The sequence below is a fragment of the Protopterus annectens genome, chromosome 14.part0 (assembly GCF_019279795.1).
Source record: "Protopterus annectens isolate FY-2018-M chromosome 14.part0, PAN1.0, whole genome shotgun sequence".
Lineage (NCBI taxonomy): Eukaryota > Metazoa > Chordata > Ceratodontiformes > Protopteridae > Protopterus > Protopterus annectens.
In genome coordinates, this window is record NC_056748.1 from 155,366,781 (window position 1) to 155,387,455 (window position 20,675).

The following is a 20,675-nucleotide window of genomic DNA, read 5'->3' on the forward strand; positions in this document are numbered from 1 at the left end:
ATATAGCTTGTGGCTATTGGTTTTAGAGAGCAAGTGTTGCTTTGCTTAGAGGAGGGGGGGTCCAGAGGGTAATCAGAATTGGAGGTTGGCATCAGTTTACTAATGGTGTCTATGAAGTAGGACTTAAATATGGATGCAGAATCTTGGGGAGTATTGTTTGGAAAGGGGTTGGACATTGAGGGGTTACCAGGATGTAGTATTTGATTAATGAATTCCCAGACTTTTTTTAGAGTTACTGGAATAGGATGAAATGGAATAAAGTGGAATGAAATTAACTTTATTCTTTTTTCTGAAATACTTCCTAGACTCGGACATAGTTGTGAAGTTCTAATTATACCTCTGCTCTTATCAGCATAATCTTTTTTAAGTTCTGACAACCACCACATTGCTCAGCTCTAGCATCACAGTATTTCACTCAGGAGTGAATCCCACTGCCATCTGTTTTATTTACTATAGTAATTTAACAAAAATACAGGACTATATGTTTACATTGTAATTTTACACTATACCTAACACACTGATTAACAGTCAGATACACAGTGGTTTGGGACTTAACTTAAACAGCCCCAAATCACAATAAAAATGCAAACTAGGTATGTACATCTGTTCCAGTCACTGTCAGTGAATGTGATCTGTTTATGTGCTCTTGGATTATCACCTTTATTGTAAGTGACAGGCGTTTTATATGGAAGATTGAAAGGTATATATCACTTGTTACTTATAACTTAGATCTGATGAAGCTCTAAAAGTGTGAACATTCTCATCTTTGATTTTTACTAAACAAACCATGGGTTAAACAAGCAATGCCAGCTTGAATCCCATTTTGTTGTTCTTTAATAAGAATACAAACTGATCCTTAACATGGATCTTACATTAATATTTATGACAACACTCTATTTTACCACATCATATGCTGATACAACTAGTTTTCCATTTTTCTTGGTTGGGTCTTACGTTTACTACCCTTAAGGCTGGAAAGCTACATCTCCTCGGTACTAGGTCTCCTTGTCATATCTAGTGATCTGCATTATCAATGTTTCAGAAAAGAAGTTAAGGGTTCATATCAACAGTTACAAAAAGAGCAAACTTCTAGGAGTTGCTAATGAGAGGAGAAAGTTTGTGGTTTGAGAGATTTAAATAGTAGGGAGGATGAATTGATTAACTATGACAAGGAGAGCAGACTTTAGAGTTAAGGAGGTGGGTGTGGAGATTTTCTTGGAGCTGTTTTCAGTTTGCATTTGATTGAGGGTAGATGGCATCTTTTTCCAGAGTTTGACCACATGACACGAGTACAAGGCTTTAACATGTGCATTTGAGGCCTTGCCCTGGTAGGCAAGGTAATTGTCTTTATAATGAACTAGTCTTGTGGGACAATGCCATTTCATCACTGAGATTAGTGAAGGACATTTCAGAAGCTGGCTGGAAGAATCCATCCAGCCATTTTTGTGGAGATCAATGCAGAGGTGAGCTGCGCTAGGGGGGGTGGAGGAAAATGTTGCTGTTTTGTTGTAGCATTGCTCTACTCCTGGCTGTAGTTTGGTTTTGTCAAGGGCATATCATGCCTACTCAACCTGGTAGACTTCTTTGAGAAACCAGGAAGTTAGAATTGGGGACTCCACCTCTACAAAGAGGCTAGTCACAAGTGGAGTCCCTCAGGGATCAGTCCTTGGACCACTCCTTTTTGGCATTTACTTCTCAGAAGTCATGGCCAATGTCAGTGGTCTCTGGCTGACTAAATCTGCACATGACTGCAAATTAGGAGCAGTCATTGAATCTCCAACTGACACAAATGTTCTCCAGGAGGGGCTGACACAGACAGACAACTGGTGTCAGACCCATGGACTACTAAATGCCAAGAAATGCATAATAGTATCTTTTGGGAAGTCATCCATCCCTGTTAACTATCATATAGACAAAACACTTACAGCTGACCCAGTAGTCATGGATTTAGGGACACACACAGATAGTAATCTATCCTTTGACCGTCATGTGTCTGTGGTGAGGAAATCATTCTATGCTCCGCAACTTATAAACAAAAGTATGGCATCTAAGTCCAAGGAAGTCATTATTCCACTGTATTCGGCATTCATCAGACCTATCATTGAGTACAATACCCCCTTTGGTATGTACCTAACCAGACATAACCAACGAGTGAAATGCCCACAGAGGTTCCTCACTAAAATAATACAGGGCGTAAGTAAAATGTCCTATGCAAACCACCTCAAGGCCGTATCCCTGTATTCTGACTCCTACAGACTTTGGAGGGGAGATAGGAGATCTATGTCTGGCATATAGGACAATGTCAGACCCCACTCTGATGGACCTCCTGCATATCCACAAAACAAACAGCACCAGAACTACCCATTTTAAAGACTTAAACTTTGCCTGTGATATAAATAGCACCTGCTGGAGAGATATGTATGTATCCCAGAGACTACCTCATCTATAGAACAGGCTTCCCATCCATGTAAAGCAGGGTTCCTCCCTGTCCCAATTCAAGTTCAACTTGGACAATTGCATGGGGAACCAGAAATTCATCCCTGGTTTGGCACCTGTATCTGTAATGGACATAGATAACCTGTAAATGGTTCATCTCTGCGGCCAATGCTTACACTTATCATGGGTATCAGAACTTGTCAGAGATTTGGGATGCATGGCTAGGTTTAAAAAGGCCCATGTGGTTGTTCGCCTAGTAAACACCTACGAACCTATGAAGGTTAGTGTAGATTAGGGCAGCAAAAGTTGATTGTGTAAGAGGTAAGCATTGGCTTTAACCTTTCAGGCCTATTCTGGGACACAGGCTTTGGTACTGTATAAGGCACCTAGTTTTGTTGAGCTTTGTTTCAGACATTAGATATATGAAGGTCAATTTTTAATGTAGTCTTTAGGATAACTCCAAGAAATTCAGTATTTGGAACAATATCTGGAATAATATTGGTAGAAGAGGTAATAGAAAACTTACTATGTGTGACAAAACTGAATCTAGACAGGAAGACTTGTTTTTTTTTTAGCATTGAGTACTAGAACAAATTGCCATAGCCACAGTTCAGTTGAGGCATATGATTCTTGGCTTCAGGTTGCAGTTCATTAATGGATGGGGAATAGCAAAGAAGGCTAGAATTGTCTGCATATTGAATGAGTGAAGAGGGGCTGGAAGTGGGATATAGATCAATGACAAATATATTAAACCATCAATATATATAGATCATTGACAAATATATCAAACAGCAGTGGGCCCAGTATAGAGCCTTGAAGGACACTTATATTAACAGTGAGAAAGGACGAGCATGCTGTTTGCCATCTGACACATTGTATTCTGTAAGTTAGGTAACTTCTGATACATTGTATTCTGTAACTTGGGTAACTATGAAGCAATCTGACTTTGTTACTAGACAAGCTGAGAGTTCTGAGTTTATGGAGTAGATTGGAATGACAGGCTGTGTTGAATGCATCTGAAAGATCAAAAAAAGATGGCAAAACCCAAAATATAGTTATTACATTGTAGGTTTATGGTATTTAGGAAAGATACAAAAGCAGTGGTGCTGTGATTAAGGCAAAGTCCATACTAGAGAGTAGAGTTTGGTCTAAAAGATAATGTAGTAGTTGTGAGTGAACATATCTTTCCAAAATCTTTGATAGTGGGGGTTGTATGGAAATTGGCCTGAAGTTACTAGAATCATTATATTTTCAACCTTTATGAAGAGGTAATATGTAACTTTACTTCCAGGTTTTGGGAACCCGGAATTCAGTCATGAACTTATTGATGAATATGGATACTAGGACAGCTAGGTTATCCATGACTGGTTTAATGAATTTGGCTGGAAGATCAGGGTTGCTAAGATAGTTGCTTTAAGGTTAATGAAGCATTTTTGAGGGTCATGGTTGAAACAGGTTGCAGTGAGAAGGTGGGGTTGGCATGATATTAAGTAAGGGGGTTACTGAGGTTGTTTGAAAGGAGGGAAGCAGCTGTACTGGTGAGGTGGGAGTTAAAAGAGCAGACCATCTTTATAGTCACAGTCACTGGGGATGAGATTAGGGTGGGGTGATATGCCAGGGTTTAGGAGATGGTTAACTGATGCCCAGAAGGTCTTTGAATTTGTTTTTGTGGTCATATTGTAAGATAAATTGGAAGGTTATCTTATCTTTTTGACTAATGTTTTGACTTTTATTTCAAAGAGTTCTGTAGTTGTGTTCGGTTCTGGTACCATTGCTTCCAGACTCAATCTCTTTTCGTCATTAGCTGTTACCCAAGGAGTGGGGTTGGATTGATGCATTTTCTTCTTATGGTGGCTTTGCACATTTAGAATATCTAAGAAAATTATGTTAAAGGTTTCTGTTGCTGCATCTAGAGTGAAATTGTTAGATGGTGCCACTTTGTTTGAGTACATCTATGAAAGAACTGATGCTGAAATTGTTTAGTCTGTGGTCTGCATAATAAGGGGACATAGATGGGCTGTAATTTCTAATAGCATAATTTGAGTGGTGGTTAATAATGTTATCCAGTAGTGTGATAGATTGGGAGATTTTTTTTGGGGGGGCGGTTGGTTGTAAGGATCCAATCCAGGGCTGAGAAAGAATATGAGGCTTTGTTAAAGTGGGTTGGGGCTTCAATATGTTTCAGTGAATGAGTGCTACGTGAAGTGTCAATGGTTCCTCGGTTAATGCTGACATCAGCAAGTATGATAGTTTCTACTTTAATGTTTACTGAGGCCCAGGACAGATGTCTTCTAGTATACCGGGGTTGTTTTGAGGAGATATAAATAAAGAAATATATATATATATATATATATATATATATATATATATATATATATATGTGTGTGTGTATATATGTATATATATATTCTTCTTCTTTCGGCTTTTCCCAGTTAGGGGTCGCCACAGTGGATCATCTGTCCGCACACATGAGTGGCAGTGGAGTTTTACAGTGTCGAGTTGCCAGCCCGGCGCCCAACCTTCCACAGAAGGCACACACACACACTCACACCTAGGGCCAATTTAGAGTATCCAATCCACCTACTGCATGTCTTTGGGATGTGGGAGGAAACCGGAGCACCGGAGAAAACCCACGCGACCACAGGGAGGACATACAGACTCCGCACAGAAGGCACCCCAGCCGAGGATTGAACCGGAGAACCTCTTGGTGTGAGGCAACAACACTAACCGCTGCACCACCGTGGCCGCCCATATATGTATATATATATATATATATATATATATATATATATATATATATATATATATATGATATGTGATAAATGCAGGGTAGTTACATTGGATAGATGTGGGGTAGGTATAAGTGGTAGATGTGGGGTAGGTGTAGGTGTTAGATATGGGGTAGGTGTCTGTGCATGAAATTTGAGTCAGGTAGTCTTATATGGTATGCGACAGTGTGTGCCAACACATGTAGCAGAGAAGAAATTGTCAGCATGTTGAAAGGACAGAAACAGTGAAGGTGAAATGAAATGTCGAAAGTGAAGAAATCATTTTAATGAATAATATGCATTTTATTTATAATGAACAGTATATGAAAGTAGTCTTTTTAACAAATGTTTGTTAAAGTATATTCAGTGTGGCATTTGGGGATGACTGAGGTTATTTATCTTTATATAGCAGATGCGATTTTAATTTAAGAGGGCAGTTGATGTGGCTGTGTTACGGGGGGAGATAGGAGTGTTTAAAGTAGATGAGCTGGGTGTGGCTGGGGAATTGGGTGTGGGGTGAGAACCAAGTGGACAGAGACTTAAATATAAATGGAAACAGTTTGGTTGTACAGCACTGAAAACTAAATACAAGTCTGGTAGAGAAATAAAGGTATTTTGGGTGATACAGTGAGAAGATGGGATTGCATGCATTTTCATGTGCTTTAGGCCTGTAGTTAGTGAGGTCTGTGGCATTTCTCCTTTGCGCAGGAGTAATGTGTAATTTTGCTCCAGATGTGGGGTACATAGGAGTCTTTTAATATAGAGATTTATTAGGATAGAGAAGGGCAGGCTATTGCCTCTGCAGCCACGTTTGTATATTCAGAAGGCAAGTTGCAGAAGATAAAGGGAAGGGTTTGGCTTCAGAAGGAGCCTTTTATTGGTAAGGGCTGTTTGAGAGAGAAAATGTGAGAAACAGAAGGAGGAAGAGATTTGGAGTAGATTGTGTTGGGTTATTTATTAAAGACAAGGTGGACTGGGTGAAGTGGCAGTTAAAAAGATCAGCACTGTTATTTATAATGCCTTGATTGGTTACTGCTGGTGTAGGTTGAATGATGTGGCCTGGCCTTAGAATCTGGTTTATAGAGGACCAGAAGGATTTTTTTATAATTATTATTTTTGTACCAGAGTTTGATGCAGTATTGTTTTCTGATTTCATGTGGGAATTATTGTGGTTTCTGAGGTACCTAAAGTATTGATTGTTTGTCTGTGTTCTTTTTAAAGTCCAGAGTTTCCAGGCTTTGTTCCTTTGTTTCATAATTTGCTTAGCACTTCTGGTTAACCAAGGGCCTGGGTTGGCTTTGACTCATTTAGTTCTGAGGAAAACTGGCTCATTTAAGATGTTAAATAATGTTCTATTGAATTCAGCTATAACTTCCTCTATTCGAAGATATTTTAGGTTGAACCATTTGCAAAGATTTAGCTTAGGGACAAATGCATCCACAAGTTAATTGGGAGAAGTTTTGTACTATATTGAGGTATTGTTACGGATGTAATTTTGTTTTCAGACAATAAAAATGGGGGGGGGTCACTTAGAATATAATTTAGGGAATGTGAAGTGAAAAGTTCGTGTGAGGAAGAGGAAGGTATCGAATCTATAATTGACCCTTTGTCATTATTTTTGTTAGAGCGAGTGGCAGAGGTGATCACATGGGTGAGACAGAAAGGTTTATAGTATTTAGAGAGTATTGTGAATTTATGGTGAGCCAACCAATGCTAAAGTCCCAAAGTATGATTTTTTCATATGGGATTTTAGATAATGGGCAGATGAGAAATAATCGTCTACATGCATCATAATTATTAGTTCCTTGTCTGGTGACCAAGCCAGTCTTATCATGAACTTCAAAATATCTTTAACATTCTTAGCCCTTTTATTAGTAAATGTTACAGATTATCACACATTTTTTCTCTAAAATGTTGAGATTATCTGGAAAAATCTTTTTTTCTGCTTCTTTGTTGGGGTTGTGGGTAATCACCTTAACTCCTTTGGAATATAAGGAATAGGTAAAAGGTACAGCTAAAGTTATGTTGAGTTTTCTTTCTCTTGCAGAAATGTGGTAACAATTTATTGTACTTTTAACATGTGCATTGTCCTTATTTAAATAATGACCTTCTGAAAGGACAAAGAACTAAGTCTTACAAACAAACAATGATGCATATTTTTTAATAATTAATTGTCTTGCAAGAAAGATTCCTGGGAGGGGTATTTTGGTGAAATGATTTAGCAAGTGATTATTTCTGTAAAAGACATCTCAAAACACATTATAGCTGAGTGCACCTCCAGGTGTTTCTGCAGTTACCTCCTAGTGTGCCTCTAGGTGTCAGATATTGCTTGTTCATATTTGCATGAATAATTCCAAAACCATGCTACATACAAGGTATTAGAATATTTTATCTTGAAGCATATATGATGGCAAACACAACTGTATTGATATTTGACCTCTGTCAATGAGTATTTGTTAGAAGTGTAAGGTGATAATTTCATTTTTTTAAAGGCTCAAGCCACACCCACTGGGAGTTAAAAGTACACACTCAAACAAGCTTTAATCGAGGGAATGAGTTAAAAAGAGTGACATTATGTTGTAAGTATTATGCTCACTACCGCTCATCCTGCTCAGTGCACACCATCAGTTACCGTCTGTGGTAACTGTAATATCACACTCAGTGCATACCATCAGTTACCATCTGTGGTAACTGTAGTATCGTACTCACCGCATACCATTAGTTATCGTCTGTGGTAAGTGTAATATCACACTCACTGCATACCATCAGTTACTGTGCATACCATCAGTTACCGTTTGTGGTAACTGTAATATCACACTGAGTGCATACCATCAGTTACCATCTGTGGTAAGTGTAATATCACACTCAGTGCATACCATCAGTTACCATTTGTGTAAGTGTAATATCACACTCAATGCATATTATCAGTTACCATCTGTGTTAACTGTAATATCACACTGAGTGCATACCATCAGTTACCGTTTGTGTAAGTGTAATATCACATTCAGTGCATAATATCAGTTACTGTCTGTGGTAACTGTAGTATCACACTCAGTGCATACCATCAGATCTGAAGTTGTTCTTGTCATTTGGTCTTCAACCTATTGGACATGGATCTGAGTCGGCCATATACTCCAGCATCAGAGCCGAAATCTGAGCTCATTCCCTACCCATAATGCCCTACTCTCCCTCCTCCCCTCAGATCTCATTTGCCGCTCTTTTGAAAAGCATGGATCACAGCTATCTGAGCTCCTTCAGGTCCTACATAGACAGCCTAAATGCCCTGTCCCTCTATTCAGTCTTCTACAGACTCCTCAGAGGTGACCTCTGTCTGGCATACAAAACAATCTCAGACCCCACTCAGATAGGACTGCTACACGTCCGCAAGTCAAGCTCCACTCGAGTAACCTGCAGGCGCGATCTCAACCTTGTCTGTGACATCAATAAGACTTGTTGGCAGGACAGATTTGTGTTACAGAGATTCTTCCTTTTGTGAAACAGACTCCCTCTCCACATAAAGCAGAGTGCCTCATTAAACCTTTTTAAGCACAACCTGGATAACTGGACAGGGAACAGAAAATACATCCCCTGAGATTCTACCTGTGTTCCTGCTGAACAGTGGCATAAGGTGCTGACTTCTTGGAACATGGGCTAAATTCTTGGCTAGGCTTGTAAGGGCCTCAGGGCCAATAGCCTAGTAACTTCCTATGATCCTATGATTATTAGAATTTATTCTTGTCAAGTAGGTCAGGTTTTTGAAGTATTTCTAGCTACCTTCCTACCCTTTGTTTTCTGTCGGCATTGGTGCATCTCAGGCTTATAAAAAAAAAGTTTTTCTGTTATGTCTTCTTTCTTTCTACATTCTCTTCTTGTTCTGAGTGTGTGTGTGTGTGTGTGTGTGTGTGTGTGTGTGTGTGTGTGTGTGTGTGTGTGTGTGTGTGTGTGTGTGTGTGTGGTTTCTTGTTTTCATGTCTGATACTCCTAAGCCTTTGGAGTTTAAGAAATGTAACCCCTGTCTGATACACTCACTCTGTGCATAGTGTGCTTCGGGGCTCCCCATTTAGATTCATCCTGCTCAATTTGCACAGGCTTTAACCCTTGTGTGCTTATCAACAGGAGGAACAAACTGATTTGGAAAGATCTGTTAGCAACTTCCTCTGAGGCATCTACTTCCTTTCCTTCTGCTTCTGGGACTCAAACTCCCTCCATGATGTCTGGGGAAGGACACTGGGCCAGACATAAAGAGCAGGATTAACATAGGAAGCAGTCTTTGGACTTGTCCTCCTTTATCAAACCTCCTGCCAAGTCTAGGCCTGTGTTGGTCCATGGTTTTCCTCAGCTCCATTTGCCCCATTTCTCCCCAGAGCCTGAAAGTTCCCATGCCAAATCTCCTGTCTCTGCCTCTACTCAGTGTCATTCCAGGCTGGGGTCAGTAGCTTCCTCTGTCTGTTCCACTCAGAGCCTATCTGAAGCCGAGTTTGACAGGATGATGATGAAGTTCCTCCGGGCTCAGATTCAGCTTGGGGTTTTGCCTGCTCCATCCCCCTCTGAAGCCATGAGCATGCAACCTGGCTTCATACCAATTTCTCCTTCTCCAATCTGACCTTTGGCTTTGGAGTCTTTGAGTCCGAGGTTTCCCAGTGTTGAGGCATCACCACCGAAGGTCACTTGTACCTTGATACCAACAGTTACCTTAAGTGGTTCAGCTCCGATGTCTTCATACCTTACTGACTCTTGGAGCTGTAGATTTGGCATCAGCTCTGAGGTGTTGGTGTTGGCTGTAAGGTTTTCAGAGCTGTCTATTCCCCTCAGGGCTTCAGCACTGGGAAGCACAGCTCTGACTCCCCCTTTGGCACCAGGAATGAAGATCCAGGAGGCTCTGACACTGACAGTTTCAGCTCCAGCTACTCTGCCTACAGTGGTCTGCTCACTTTCAGCCTTTGAAGAGGTGGAGAGGGTCCTCATGGCTCTTTAGAGGGCCTTAACACTTCCCTCTTTGGAGCTCACCTTTGCTCCTTCTGTTTCTGGGCCAGAGTCATCCATCCTGCTCCCTCAGGGACAGCCTGTTGCCAGACCACCCCAGGATGTTTACCTTCAGGAACCCCTTGAAGCTTCCAAGTCCTCCCAGGAGTCTCACCCTGAGGACATGCCTTGGAAGCATACGTGCAAGAGGAGGCACTTAGATTTGCCCCTGGAATCTCTCACAGAAGATACGGATTTGCATGAGGGGGAGGGGGAGGATTCCCCCCAATCATCCGCGGAGGATATCTCATTCGGAGACATCATGGAGATCCTGCTTCAGAGAGGTGGGTGGTCTTCCCTCAAATCCAACCCTGACAAGTCCATAATACTGGAGGCATTTGACACCGGTCTTCTTCATCTTAAGTGTCCCCCACCATGGACCCTTTGGTAGATCTCATCTCCTGCAGGACATGGAAGGAACTGAACTTGGTTGAGCCCATTCCTAAGCATCAGGACAAGGTACTCAGTGCCCCATCAAACAGACCCCATTGGTCCAAGGTTTTCCTGGCCGATGTCATGGTGACTGCAGTGGCCACCAAAAAGAAGCTGGCTCAGGAGAGGCCCTTCGTCCATCCTCCAGACAGGGCATCTATGGCGGTGGACCCCTTTGTGAAGCAAGTGTATGTTTCAGACACTTTTGCTCTGTGTGCATTGAACTACCTGGCCCATGTCACCAGACTACAGACAGACTTGGTCACTTCTGCTCTTTGTGCTTTGAACTATCTGGCTATGTCACCAGACTACAGACAGACCTGGTCACTTTTGCTCTGTGTGCATTGAACTATCTGGCCCATGTCACCAGACTACAGACACACCTGGTCACTTTTGCTCTGTGTGCATTGAAATATCTGGCCATGTCACCAGACTACAGACAGACCTGGTCACATTTGGTGTTGGTTTGTTCTGTCCTAGATTTCCTTTCCTCTAGTGTAATGGGCTTCCCTAAAATTGGGGTAAATTTGTTATGTCTTACTTCTTGTATTTCTTCGAGAATTTCCTCTATAAGGGAGATGGGATATTATCTATCTATAAACATTTGTTTTAATTTTCCACCTTCCTTTTCAAAGTACATATCTTCAGATGTCATTCTACTACTCCTAATGACTTGTTCCCTCACAATTCCTCTCTTTTGGGAAAGGGGATGGGCACTGGTAAAATGTAGGTAGCAGTTGGAGTATGTACTTATTCTATAGACATTAGACTTGAAATACTTAGCTTCCACTAATTTCTCTAGCGAAACATCTAAAAACTCTAGAATATCATGGGTGATGTTATGGGAGAATTTTAAAAATTCAGTAGTATTATTAATGTAGTCGATGAACTCCAATAATATTTCCTTAGGTCCCACCCAAAAAATACATATGTCATCCAAATAACGGCAGTAATAATTCCAATATTTAGAATATTGGGAATTTAATACATATTTGTCCTCCCAGGTAGAAAGCAACAAATTGGCATACATGGCAGCACAACTTGCTCCCATGGCCACTCCGCTTATCCGTTGATAGAACTCCCCCTCAAAATATAAAAAAAATATTCTTTAAAACTAATTCCATCAACTCTAAATAGAGACAAACCTTCTCATGTTGAATGTTACCCTTAAACCTTAATGCTTCCTCAAACCATTCCAAACCTAAAGTGTGAGGTATGTATGTGGTAGTTTGGTACCCTTGTTGTCTCGAGCCAACTTACTGCTGGTATTTTGTCATTCCTACTTACCGTCTTGCTCACATTCTGTTCCCCACCTTGCCTCTGCGGACATTTATATGCTACATGACCCCACTGTTGCATTTAAAATGATTAACCCTTGGTCCTGGATGTGTACATGGACTAGTGGCTTTCCCTGCTACTGGCGGACTTTGTTGGGGCAGTCTGGACTGCCCACCATGGGTTCCCATAGACCCATGAGCAGCACTGGGTGTCCCTTTCCTGTGCAGTGATGCCCTGCTTGCTAGGTATAGGTCTCCATTCTTTCCCAATGCATCTGCAGTATTGCACTGTCTATCAGCTAACTAGACTCTAATGTCCTCAGACAAAGTGTTAAGGGCTTGCTCCCTCACCAAAAGATCTGCCAGCCCTTCAAAATTGGTGACCTGACATCCTTTCACCCACCTATGAAAATAAGTGCTTAGTTCAGCAATATATTCACACACACTTTCATTTTCCTTGTGTCTATGCTCACAAACCTTTTTCCTATCAGCTTCAGGTGTTAACTTAAAACATTCTAAAATACAGTTTTACCATATTATAATTTAAGCAATCAGTATCAGACAATTTAGAAATAGCAGTTACAGCTTTACCATGTAGTAAGGGGGTCAGGAACCGTTCCCAGAGCCCTTGGTCAATGTTATACTATTTACATACCCTTTCAAGCATATGAATGAAACTATCAAAATTATCCCCCTCTGTAAATTGTGAAATTTACTGACCTTTGTTGCTGCTGGGGTTCAGTTACTCCCTTCCCCATTACCTCCATGACCCTGGTGAAGAGTCAGCGTCTCCTTCTCCTGTTGCCTCTGCCTGTCATTCTCCTCACCTTCCAGACATCACTGTTTCTTAATTCCCTTAACCTCCAGATGTCTCAGTATCTCTGCTGTTTCTATTTCCAAATGCTTGGCTTGCAGTTCAAGTCTCTTTAACTTCAGATGGATTTTTAAGTCCTCTGTGGAAAGGTTGAACTGTCCATTTTCTGAGAGTTGTACATCTCCACAGCCAGTCTGATTGTCCTCCTGGTTGCCATTCTGTGATGCAGCTGTGCCCAAGGCTACAATCATTTCTGCTTTAGTCAGGTTGGCATGCACAAGTCCTTTAGTCTGGCACATCTCAGCCAACTGGCTTCTTATGCTTGCCTGCTCTCCCTGACTAACTAAGCTAGCAAAAAAAAAATAAAACAATTGTGATATGAGACTCTGAATGTTCACTGTGTGGCTGATTGAGAGTACAAACAACTTCCTTAGTGACCACTGTTTACAGGCTACAGGAATTCAATATCCACACCACTACAAGCCAATTAATATGTGATGTGGCTATCCCACCATTACCAACCAATTAATATATGACAGCCCAGCACAGGCCCAGTAATTAAGGAGACTGAATCCTCACCACTGGCAACAGTGGGGGACGTACACACTGGAAGGATGACAGATATATACAAAATGAAGTACAATTTCCCTTAAGAGCACACAGACATTACAATCAGTCTGGGGCTGATTTCTCCCTCTTTCTCCAGCTCCCCAGTAAGACTCCCCAATGGCACAGCTATAGAGTTGAGATCTCAGCTGAGTGGCCAAACCAAGATCTCTAGCACCCTCTCCATCCAATCAGGGCTTCGTGTCCCTGCCCAGATAGCTGAAAGGCACACTCTTTGAGATTTGATTTATACATATAAACAAACACACACCTGGGAAAGGCTGGTATAGGTTTACTAGCTATGCCTCCTTCTGCCCATACTATAAGGTAGTTCCAACTGCCACCAGCCACTACTTATCAACTACTATAAGGCCCTTAACAAACATTGTTCAATCCTACTGTATAATGTTACTATTAATCCAAATGGTAGTCTGACCAAGAGCATGGCTATTTAGGAGTGGCCTGCACAGTGTCATCATACAGATATGCAAGTACTCTAAGAGCTTAAATATCTCTAAACAGACCATTCACAATTCAAAGGTTTAAATATATTTAATAATAAATGATAAAAGAACAAGTCAATACTAAATATGTATTCACAATGACTTCAGAGTTCAAAATCATGGAAAATATTTAAAACAACATTGCAGGACAGTCTCAAACAAATACATAAAACAGCTAAACTAATCCTCACTATATTCCTATCTCAATCTAAAAGAGTTACGATGCCCTAAAAACTTACTTACAGCAAGGCAAGTGCAGATGAGTGAATGTTTAATGGTCAAAGACAAAATATAAAATGCACAGTCTCTGTCTCTGACAGTTCTTAAATTAATATCAAATAATACTCCTGGGTTAGCTTGGATGATATCACTTTTTGTCACTTTATTTTCAGTTTCCAAGCTAACCCCCCCTTTGACAGAGACTAACAGAATTTTATTTATTTATTTATTTGTTTATACATTTGTTAACCGGGTTAGTCTGTCTGGGTTCTTAGAAGCCCTTTTTCAGCAGAGACCCGAGGAGAAAAGCTCCCAAAAAAGGTTTAAGTAAACAAATAGCAAGAACAAAGATAAACACAGACCACATTTTAAGTATACATACTTCTGAAGTAATTACATAACATGCAATAAAGGAATATATAGAATAGATAGAAATACAATACAATACATATATGGAAATTTGAACGTAGTATGGCAATAAACTAAGCAGAAATATGGCAAGACTAAGGTCAATACATTGTTGAACCAAGGTACTAGGCATAAAATAAGTAAATATACAGATAAAGTTGTTTATTAAAATTTAACTTAAATTTAAATTTAACTTAAATTTAGCATCTCTCTGTTTAAAATACATATCTCTCAAAGCTTTGCAACTTCTGGAAGATATAAAACAATAAAACACTTACAAAACAACCACCTACACAAGCCAGGAAAAACGAAGCAGGATATCCCAAAAATTGGTTCTTTATTGAGCCACGACACTGAAAGCACACCATCCTTAACTTGAAGTATTTATCTTTCTCCTCTAGAATATGTTCACTGTTCTATATATCTGGATATCCTGCTTCATTTTTCCTGGCTTGTGTAGGTGGTTACTAGTACTTTTGGCTTGGATTCTGCTTACTTTTGGTTACTTGTGGATTTTTGGAAGAACGAAGATGGATACTACCTCGCTTCCTGATTCTAGGGGGCAGGACGATTTGGGCCTTTCTCGTAAGCTAATTGGTCAGCTTACGGAACTGACAGACCTATTGACTCCCCTAAGCCAATCCTTGGTGCAGATGTATGGCGACATAAGCAAACGGAGGATTTGCAGAACCGAAAGGGTTAGTAAACCTGTGGATGGTGTTATTCGTGAAGGAAGGGAGCTTATTGGCAGTTTGGGAGATGCTGGCGACCTTAGTGATGTAAATGAAGGAACTTTTAATCCTTTGCATACACCGAATGCTTTTGGACATAACGACGAGAGAACAAAGATCAACGATGGCTTGGAGTGTGCAATGGGGAAGTCACCTACTCGTAATAAAAACACTACAGGTACTGTGATAAACATTTCTCAAGAAGAAACGAATGTATGGTTAAAGACTAAATGTGTGTTTAAGCTAAATTACAAAAGGAAAGGTTCCAATCTTAATAATAACACCTATACTACTATGTTGGATAATTTATCCAAGCTTATGTACAAAGAGATTAGAGAACTTGGCATAGCTCCTCGTGGTCCCCTGCAGAGTTCCTAAGCCAGCAGAGAGCAGAAAAAGCAACGTTCTTGATCATAAGTATTTTTTAAAACTTTTTGTTTGCATTTTTCGATCTTTTCAGCTTTCGACTACTGTTTGTGCCTTTATTACTGTTTTATTGCCTTATTTTCCTGTGTTTGTGAGCTTATATTGTTGATTGCACTTGTGGGCTAAAGTATTGCTTGTGTAACTAACAGGCTAATACACTCAAGTGTACCAGCCTTTGATAGCAATTTAGTCAAAAACAAAGCATTTACTGCATTTTTTCCTGTCTGTTTGAAATAAAAACAAAAAAAACAAAAAAATATTTCTCCTTTCCTAAACTTTACTTGCTAGTTGTTCCAGTGATCAGATTTTGCTGATCCCTGGGCTTTGTATTTGGTTCCTGTGTTCCTCCATTTTCTTGTGTGGCCAGAGGTAGTTTCTTTACTCACCAGTGGGAGTGGGGAGTACTGAGCTGCTTGTTTGTCCTCAGAGGAGTGGTTAGAAGCAGCAACTTGTAATTTGTTGGCCATTTTGGGTCATTTCCTGTTTTTTCCAGCCCTTGCTATAAAGCACGCTTTGGCGGGCTTTTCTGGCATTAGAGAACTTGGCATAGCTCCTCGTGGTCCCCTGCAGAGTTCCTAAGCCAGCAGAGAGCAGAAAAGCAACTTTCTTGATTATAAGTATTTTTAAAATTTTTGTTTGCATTTTTCGATCTTTTAAGCTTTTCGACTACTGTTTGTGCCTTTATTACTGTTTTATTGCCTTATTTTCCTGTGTTTGTGAGCTTATATTGTTGATTGCACTTGTGGGCTAAAGTATTGCTTAAAGTAACTAACAGGCTAATACACTCAAGTGTACCAGCCTTTGATAGCAATTTAGTCGAAAACAAAGCATTTACTGCATTTTTTCCTGTCTGTTTGGAAAAAAAAAAAAAAAAAAATATTTCTCCTTTCCTAAACTTTACTTGCTAGTTGTTCCAGTGATCAGATTTTGCTGATCCCTGGGCTTTGTATTTGGTTCCTGTGTTCCTCCATTTTCTTGTGTGGCCAGAGGTAGTTTCTTTACTCACCAGTGGGAGTGGGGAGTACTGAGCTGCTTGTTTGTCCTCAGAGGAGTGGTTAGAAGCAGCAACTTGTAATTTGTTGGCCATTTTGGGTCATTTCCTGTTTTTTCCAGCCCCTGCTATAAAGCACGCTTTGGCGGGCTTTTCTGGCATTAGAGAACTTGGCATAGCTCCTCGTGGTCCCCTGCAGAGTTCCTAAGCCAGCAGAGAGCAGAAAAGCAACTTTCTTGATCATAAGTAATTTTTAAAACTTTTTGTTTGCATTTTTCGATCTTTTAAGCTTTTCGACTACTGTTTGTGCCTTTATTACTGTTTTATTGCCTTATTTTCCTGTGTTTGTGAGCTTATATTGTTGATTGCACTTGTGGGCTAAAGTATTGCTTGTGTAACTAACAGGCTAATACACTCAAGTGTACCAGCCTTTGATAGCAATTTAGTCGAAAACAAAGCATTTACTGCATTTTTTCCTGTCTGTTTGAAAAACAAAAAAACAAAAAATATTTCTCCTTTCCTAAACTTTACTTGCTAGTTGTTCCAGTGATCAGATTTTGCTGATCCCTGGGCTTTGTATTTGGTTCCTGTGTTCCTCCATTTTCTTGTGTGGCCAGAGGTAGTTTCTTTACTCACCAGTGGGAGTGGGGAGTACTGAGCTGCTTGTTTGTCCTCAGAGGAGTGGTTAGAAGCAGCAACTTGTAATTTGTTGGCCATTTTGGGTCATTTCCTGTTTTTCCAGCCCCTGCTATAAAGCACGCTTTGGCGGGCTTTTCTGGCATTAGAGAACTTGGCATAGCTCCTCGTGGTCCCCTGCAGAGTTCCTAAGCCAGCAGAGAGCAGAAAAAGCAACTTTCTTGATCATAAGTATTTTTTAAAACTTTTGTTTGCATTTTTCGATCTTTTAAGCTTTTCGACTACTGTTTGTGCCTTTATTACTGTTTTATTGCCTTATTTTCCTGTGTTTGTGAGCTTATATTGTTGATTGCACTTGTGGGCTAAAGTATTGCTTTAAAGTAACTAACAGGCTAATACACTCAAGTGTACCAGCCTTTGATAGCAATTTAGTCGAAAACAAAGCATTTACTGCATTTTTTCCTGTCTGTTTGAAAAACAAAAAACAAAAAAATATTTCTCCTTTCCTAAACTTTACTTACTAGTTGTTCCAGTGATCAGATTTTGCTGATCCCTGGGCTTTGTATTTGGTTTCTGTGTTCCTCCATTTTCTTGTGTGGCCAGAGGTAGTTTCTTTACTCACCAGTGGGAGTGGGGAGTACTGAGCTGCTTGTTTGTCCTCAGAGGAGTGGTTAGAAGCAGCAACTTGTAATTTGTTGGCCATTTTGGGTCATTTCCTGTTTTTCCAGCCCCTGCTATAAAGCACGCTTTGGCGGGCTTTTCTGGCATTAGAGAACTTGGCATAGCTCCTCGTGGTCCCCTGCAGAGTTCCTAAGCCAGCAGAGAGCAGAAAAGCAACTTTCTTGATCATAAGTATTTTTTAAAACTTTTTGTTTGCATTTTTCGATCTTTTAAGCTTTTCGACTACTGTTTGTGCCTTTATTACTGTTTTATTGCCTTATTTTCCTGTGTTTGTGAGCTTATATTGTTGATTGCACTTGTGGGCTAAAGTATTGCTTGTGTAACTAACAGGCTAATACACTCAAGTGTACCAGCCTTTGATAGCAATTTAGTCGAAAACAAAGCATTTACTGCATTTTTTCCTGTCTGTTTGAAAAAAAAAAAAAAAAAAAATATTTCTCCTTTCCTAAACTTTACTTGCTAGTTGTTCCAGTGATCAGATTTTGCTGATCCCTGGGCTTTGTATTTGGTTTCTGTGTTCCTCCATTTTCTTGTGTGGCCAGAGGTAGTTTCTTTACTCACCAGTGGGAGTGGGGAGTACTGAGCTGCTTGTTTGTCCTCAGAGGAGTGGTTAGAAGCAGCAACTTGTAATTTGTTGGCCATTTTGGGTCATTTCCTGTTTTTCCAGCCCCCTGCTATAAAGCACGCTTTGGCGGGCTTTTCTGGCATTAGAGAACTTGGCATAGCTCCTCGTGGTCCCCTGCAGAGTTCCTAAGCCAGCAGAGAGCAGAAAAGCAACTTTCTTGATCATAAGTATTTTTAAAACTTTTTGTTTGCATTTTTCGATCTTTTAAGCTTTTCGACTACTGTTTGTGCCTTTATTACTGTTTTATTGCCTTATTTTCCTGTGTTTGTGAGCTTATATTGTTGATTGCACTTGTGGGCTAAAGTATTGCTTGTGTAACTAACAGGCTAATACACTCAAGTGTACCAGCCTTTGATAGCAATTTAGTCGAAAACAAAGCATTTACTGCATTTTTTCCTGTCTGTTTGAAAAAAACAAAAAAAAAAATATTTCTCCTTTCCTAAACTTTACTTGCTAGTTGTTCCAGTGATCAGATTTTGCTGATCCCTGGGCTTTGTATTTGGTTTCTGTGTTCCTCCATTTTCTTGTGTGGCCAGAGGTAGTTTCTTTACTCACCAGTGGGAGTGGGGAGTACTGAGCTGCTTGTTTGTCCTCAGAGGAGTGGTTAGAAGCAGCAACTTGTAATTTGTTGGCCATTTTGGGTCATTTCCTGTTTTTTCCAGCCCCGTGCTATAAAGCACGCTTTGGCGGGCTTTTCTGGCATTAGAGAACTTGGCATAGCTCCTCGTGGTCCCCTGCAGAGTTCCTAAGCCAGCAGAGAGCAGAAAAGCAACTTTCTTGATCATAAGTATTTTTTAAAACTTTTTGTTTGCATTTTTCGATCTTTTAAGCTTTTCGACTACTGTTTGTGCCTTTATTACTGTTTTATTGCCTTATTTTCCTGTGTTTGTGAGCTTATATTGTTGATTGCACTTGTGGGCTAAAGTATTGCTTGTGTAACTAACAGGCTAATACACTCAAGTGTACCAGCCTTTGATAGCAATTTAGTCGAAAACAAAGCATTTACTGCATTTTTTCCTGTCTGTTTGAAAAAAAAAACAAAAAAAAACAAAAAAATATTTCTCCTTTCCTAAACTTTACTTGCTAGTTGTTCCAGTGATCAGATTTTGCTGATCCCTGGGCTTTGTATTTGGTTTCTGTGTTCCTCCATTTTCTTGTGTGGCCAGAGGTAGTTTCTTTACTCACCAGTGGGAGTGGGGAGTACTGAGCTGCTTGTTTGTCCTCAGAGGAGTGGTTAGAAGCAGCAACTTGTAATTTGTTGGCCATTTTGGGTCATTTCCTGTTTTTTCCAGCCCCCTGCTATAAAGCACGCTTTGGCGGGCTTTTCTGGCATTAGAGAACTTGGCATAGCTCCTCGTGGTCCCCTGCAGAGTTCCTAAGCCAGCAGAGAGCAGAAAAAGCAACTTTCTTGATCATAAGTATTTTTTAAAACTTTTTGTTTGCATTTTTCGATCTTTTAAGCTTTTCGACTACTGTTTGTGCCTTTATTACTGTTTTATTGCCTTATTTTCCTGTGTTTGTGAGCTTATATTGTTGATTGCACTTGTGGGCTAAAGTATTGCACTGTGGTGTAACTAACAGGCTAATACACTCAAGTGTACCAGCCTTTGATAGCAATTTAGTCGAAAACAAAGCATTTACTGCATTTTTTCCTGTCTGTTTGAAAAAAAAAAAAAAAAAATATTTCTCCTTTCCTAAACTTTACTTGCTAGTTGTTCCAGTGATCAGATTTTGCTGATCCCTGGGCTTTGTATTTGGTTTCTGTGTTCCTCCATTTTCTTGTGTGGCCAGAGGTAGTTTCTTTACTCACCAGTGGGAGTGGGGAGTACTGAGCTGCTTGTTTGTCCTCAGAGGAGTGGTTAGAAGCAGCAACTTGTAATTTGTTGGCCATTTTGGGTCATTTCCTGTTTTTTCCAGCCTCCTGCTATAAAGCACGCTTTGGCGGGCTTTTCTGGCATTAGAGAACTTGGCATAGCTCCTCGTGGTCCCCTGCAGAGTTCCTAAGCCAGCAGAGAGCAGAAAAAGCAACTTTCTTGATCATAAGTATTTTTTAAAACTTTTTGTTTGCATTTTTCGATCTTTTAAGCTTTTCGACTACTG